The 5,818-nt window shown below is 38.7% G+C and overlaps 1 pseudogene across 1 annotated transcript; it reads left to right on the top strand.

Moving 5' to 3' along the window:
- Positions 1–312: 312 nt before the first annotated feature.
- Positions 313–1,268, top strand: LOC309857103 (small ribosomal subunit protein uS5 pseudogene; annotated as a pseudogene). The gene has a single exon. The product of its transcript is annotated as a small ribosomal subunit protein uS5 pseudogene (transcript).
- The last annotated feature ends 4,550 nt before the right edge of the window (positions 1,269–5,818 follow it).

Raw genomic sequence — 5,818 nt, 5'->3', positions numbered from 1 at the left:
AACAGTATGTTTTGAAGGTTGCTAGCAGGAAAGTGTTGTACGACATGGAAGTAATCAGAAAATGTGATCTAAAATTCTGCTTTCAAGGGCGCCTGGGTGGCTCAGTGGGTTAAAATTCTGCTTTCAAGAAGCTATAACAGTAAGTACTGAGCATTAGCTATTATATGCTATGGATGAATAACTGAAATCTACATTTGAAACTATTGGTACACTATATGTTACCTAATTGAATTTTAAAAAGTTAATAAAAAAACCCACTATTTTATAAAACAATATTCCCAACAGGCTCTTTTGCTTTAAAATACTCACTTTGTTTCCTCTCCGAGAGAACACCAAATGGCGGATGACGCCGGTGCTGCGGGAGGGCCCGGAGGGCCCGGGGGCCCTGGAATGGGAGGCCGCGGCGGTTTCCGCGGTGGCTTCGGCAGCGGCATCCGGGGCCGGGGCCGGGGCCGGGGCCGTGGTCGGGGCCGGGGCCGAGGCCGCGGAGCTCGCGGGGGCAAGGCCGCGGACAAGGAGTGGATCCCCGTCACCAAGCTGGGCCGCCTGGTCAAAGACATGAAGATCAAGTCCCTGGAGGAGATCTATCTCTTCTCCCTGCCCATCAAGGAGTCTGAGATCATCGACTTCTTCCTGGGAGCCTCCCTCAAGGACGAGGTTTTGAAGATCATGCCTGTGCAGAAGCAGACGCGCGCGGGCCAGCGGACCAGGTTCAAGGCATTTGTCGCCATCGGAGATTACAATGGACACGTCGGTTTGGGTGTCAAGTGTTCCAAGGAGGTAGCCACTGCCATCCGCGGAGCCATCATTCTGGCGAAGCTTTCCATTGTCCCTGTGCGGCGAGGCTACTGGGGGAACAAGATCGGCAAGCCCCACACTGTCCCGTGCAAGGTGACTGGCCGCTGTGGCTCTGTGCTGGTGCGTCTCATCCCCGCCCCCAGAGGCACTGGCATTGTCTCGGCCCCTGTGCCCAAGAAACTGCTGATGATGGCTGGTATTGACGACTGCTACACCTCAGCCAGGGGCTGCACTGCCACCCTAGGGAACTTTGCCAAGGCTACTTTCGATGCCATCTCCAAGACCTACAGCTATCTCACCCCTGATCTCTGGAAGGAGACTGTGTTCACCAAGTCTCCCTATCAGGAGTTCACGGACCATCTTGTGAAGACCCACACCAGAGTCTCTGTTCAGAGGACCCAGGCTCCAGCTGTGGCTACTACATAGTTTTATACAAGAAAAATAAACTGAACTAAAGCTTGAAAAAAAAATACTCACTTTGTAATGAGAGTCATTACTTTTGTCTAGCCAAATCTTATAGCACTGTTTATCCCTTCCCTGCTTTATCCCTTCCCAGTATCAATAAAGGCTCACTTGGGTTACCTAGAAGCCATGAGAAAGCTTGTAATAGATCTGGCTGGTTTTCACCAGCAATTTGACCACCATGTGCACAGGGAAGTCTATTGATAAAGGCTTTATTGCAATAAGTTGCAAATACATGGATGATTTTGAATTCTCTTTCTTGAGGTCTTGTTTCATGATAATAAATTTAGGGCGGCTTATTGGAATGGATGTTATTAACATATCTTCATAGTTATAAGCACATGGAATTGTAAAATAGATGAATGAATGTGGCATTACTGACAACTGTCCTCATTTTGAAATCAAATTACAGTGTACTAAGATGAGGAAGCAAAGCAGATTTGGGATTATGAGTGAAATAATTTAAAAAAGTCTTTGGGTATGATCAGACTATTGGGTAATTCAGTAGAAAAATGTCTACTGATTGAGATTCTGTGTTCCCTGATTTCAGAGAGAAGTTAAGATAAATAAGTAACACGAGGAGACTAGGAAGCCAAACATAAGTGATAATTTTGTGCCAGGGTGTGTATACATCTGTTTATCTTCTTGCTTTACCACTAAGGTTGCTCCTAGAGGAGAGTTTAAATATGTGTTGGAGCTAATCTCTGTGGATTACACAAGAAACCACATCCTACAGCTCTCCCTGAAACACCCCTTATGATTTCAATGTAATTTGGTTTTTGCATTTTTAGAAATAACAAAATACTTTGCAAACTCATCTACTTTATTACCATCACAAGTGAGTCAGCTGACTCCACATTTTAACACAGTGACAGTCACAGAGGAATGGAGGAATGAGTAGAGTTATCAATATATGTGCTTTTAAGAAGTATGACAGGGTAGCAGCTATTTCCAGGAACCAAAACATGGGTCAGCAGCTGTGCAGGAAAAGTGATGGAATAAATGACTCATTTCAGAGGAGTTCTATAACATATTAGTTCTATAATGTATCTTCAGCCCCCAATTACCCGCTTTGATCTAAAGATAAGGATTTACAGTTAAGGTCCCATTTATGATTTGACTGGTGTGGTCTGAATCATGTTTACTATTGTTTTGACTATTACTTGAAGCCTATAGTAGTACTTGGGATATGTGTTGTGTATTCTGTGAACATGTGCTATTTTTAGATTAGATAATTTCTGTCTCGAACCCCTGTTCATTTGTTTGTTTTTGTTTATTTGATAGTGGTTTCAGTAAATGGATATATCTGAAAAATTGCAAAGCCACTATTAAAACAAGTTATTATTATATATAGCATGGAATTGCACATTCCTCCTTTGAATCCGACAGAGCTTCACCATATCCTTAACAATTTGGGAAAAACATGCTATTATTTTTCTTTATAAAATTTCTCCTGTTAGGCTGTGATGGTTGTCATCAGCAGTAACTCCTCTGAAGGCTTTGTCAAAAGAGTTGAAAAAATTGGAAAGGTGTGTGAATGAAGCTGTTTGCTGAATATAAAGAAAAGAGCATTGAAGTACAATTCACACTCTTACTTCTCCTTCTATGCTTTCAGATGTTTGACATTTGAAAATTTTGCTTCTAGAAGAGATGCCCTATATAATTCTTACTTTAAGGAGCAAGTTGCTTTTATAATTTTTTTATTATTCTACCATTCCAGTATTTCCATTTAAATTAAATTCAATACCATTTAAAAAAAATCAAAAGTGCAGCCAGTATTCAATTCCTGGGCTAAATAATTTTAGAAAGCTTTGTGTTATTGAACCTACAGGGTTTTTCTGTAGTTTTAACTCTTTCTTTCTGTGATTTTTCCCATTAGTCACGTAAGTGACTGCAATATAACAGACATTGAGGGTAAAGAAGGACTGAATAGAACAATCCTTGGCCTCATGAAGTTGAGAATCTAGCAAGGGAGTCAAACAATTCAATCATTCAGAGACAATTTATTGAGTGCCTGGTCTAAAATGAGCACAACAAAACCCCAGGCCAGAGGAATCATTTTAATGGGAGAGATAGATAATAGGTAAGCCAACTTTAAAAAAAAATTGTACTGCTTTTTCGTTAATAGAGATGCATATTTGAACTAAATAAGCACATTTTAAAAAGAGCAGTGATTGAGAAGAGGTTTTTTAACTGAGTGGTCCGAAAGGGCCTCCCTGAAAAAGTCTGTTTTGAACAGATTTCTGAATAATATCAGCTAGGAAGCTGCGTAAAAATCTCAGGGATGGGTGATTTTTCCAGTCGAAAAACTGTAAAGGCTCCAAAGTCACAATAGAGCTATAAGTTTCTCTAATAAAGTAACTTCTGACAAAGAATGAGAAGAAATAACTAACCCAGGTTTGAAAGAAAAGGGACAGACTTTCTATGGAATTCATATTTAATTAAAGCTCTAAAGGACAAAAATACAATAGAGCAAAATTCTGGTCACGCTGATATACCTCACGAAAGTTCATAAACAAGGTGTGGGTAGCAAAGAGTGTGTGGGAATGTTGGTAAGAACAGTGGGGAAGAGTCATCCCTGAACATGTTCTTAAATGAAGCAATTCTTGGGTTGTATTAAAGGGTAAATTGGAGTTTGCCTAAGTGATTAGAGAAGGATGCCTCAGCTTATGGAAGTTCAAAGCCATAAAGATGTGATAAACTACTGCAGATATTTTCACGTATATTTGTTGTTGCTTCTAGTAATGGTGATCTAAAAACTCCTACTTAAGACAACTAAAAATCCAGACAAAATAGCTTTTAAAGTTAAAAATATCAGAATGATTATAAAAATAAGTGAGGGATTACTGGGCCAAAATACGAAATACAATGAGAGCCTAGAGATATATGCCCTGAAGCCATTTTAGCTATGAGAGCATTTGAAACTGCTAAAACACACTGAGCTGTGTTGTTAATAGACTCTTGATACTAGAGAAACAAATCCAGCAGCAATCAAATTTGAGGACTTTGGTACAACCCAAATTTAACTTGAGATCCACAAAGCACAAGGAGAAGCAGAAATAAGACTATAGCCTACCTTGCCTTCTGTGTAAACTGAGAAAGCCAATCACTGAATTTGGAGTATGATTGTCTTGTAGAGTCTCAGATATAAGAGAAAATCCTACCAAGGAGGACCATACCGTTATTATAGCTCTTAATTATCCCTACTCAATAAGAGTTTCAAATATAATGTCTTGAACATAGCAAAATGTAACAAAGCACACAAAGAAAAACCATTAACAAGATTTGATAGACAAAATGGGATTAAGTATGATGTTAAAATGATCAATAAAGATTGTAAAATGGCTTGATTACTCTGCTCAAAGAAATGAAAGGGGAAGCAAATTGAACAAAAAACTGACACTAAAAATGATATTGAGAAAGGTTTTATAAATGAACCAAATGGATACTCTAGAACTTTAAAGATATGACAGCTAATTTAAGATACCACAGGGGTGCCTGGGTGGCTCACTTAATTAAACCTCCAATTCTTTTTCCTTTTTTTTTAACACCTTACTTTTATTTTATCTCTTTCAATTTGGCTCAGGTCATGATGTCATGGTTGTGAAATAGAGCCCAGAGTTGGGCTCTGTGCTGAGCCTGGAGCCTGCTTAAGATTCTTTTCCCTTCTTTTTCTATCCCTCCCTGCACTCTCACTTGCTCACTCTCTCTTGCTTGCAAATAAATAGATAGATAGATAGATAGATAGATAGATAATAGACAAAGAAAAATAAAAGCAGATTATGAAAATAAATATAAAGATTTTGAAATGAAAACAAGTTCAAAATAAAATAGAGAAGACCTACACAGCTAAAAGTTCATTCAGAAAATCTACTATTAAAGAAGTCAGTATGACACAGTGTTAAGATATCAAAAGAAATGAAATCTTGCCATTTGCGACAACATAGATGGAACTAGAGCGTATCATGCTTAGCGAAATAAGTCAAGCAGAGAAAGACAACTATCATATGATCTCCCTGATATGAGGAAGTGGTGATGCAACATGGGGGCTTTAGTGGGTAGGAGAAGAATAAATGAAACAAGATGGGATTGGGAGGGAGACAAACCATAAGTGACTCTTAATCTCACAAAACAAACTGAGGGTTGCTGGGGGGAGGGGGTTTGGGAGAAGGGGGTGGGATTATGGACATTTGGGAGGGTATGTGCTTTCGTGAGTGCTGTGAAGTGTGTAAACCTGGTGATTCACAGACCTGTACCCCTGGGGATAAAAATATATGTTTATAAAAAATAAAAAGTTAAAAAAAAAAAAAGATTTGAGCATGTACTTTACAGAAAGGGTAATCCAAATGGCCACTCATATATAAAAACTGTTTATCTTTATTATGAATCTGGAATTAAATTAAATTAAATTAAAAATAAATTAAAACCTAAAATGACATACTATTACACACTTACCATATTGGGCAACAGTAAAATTGCCTTGCAAGAATGCTAAAGAATGAAAGTGCCCATAATGAAAACATTTGAGGTAAGTTGGACAATATTTAGAAAACTTAAA

This window comes from Mustela nivalis (genome assembly GCF_964662115.1).
Source record: "Mustela nivalis genome assembly, contig: HAP1_SCAFFOLD_388, whole genome shotgun sequence".
In the NCBI taxonomy this organism is placed as follows: Eukaryota; Metazoa; Chordata; class Mammalia; order Carnivora; family Mustelidae; genus Mustela; species Mustela nivalis.
This window is presented reverse-complemented; position numbering and strand designations above follow the sequence as displayed.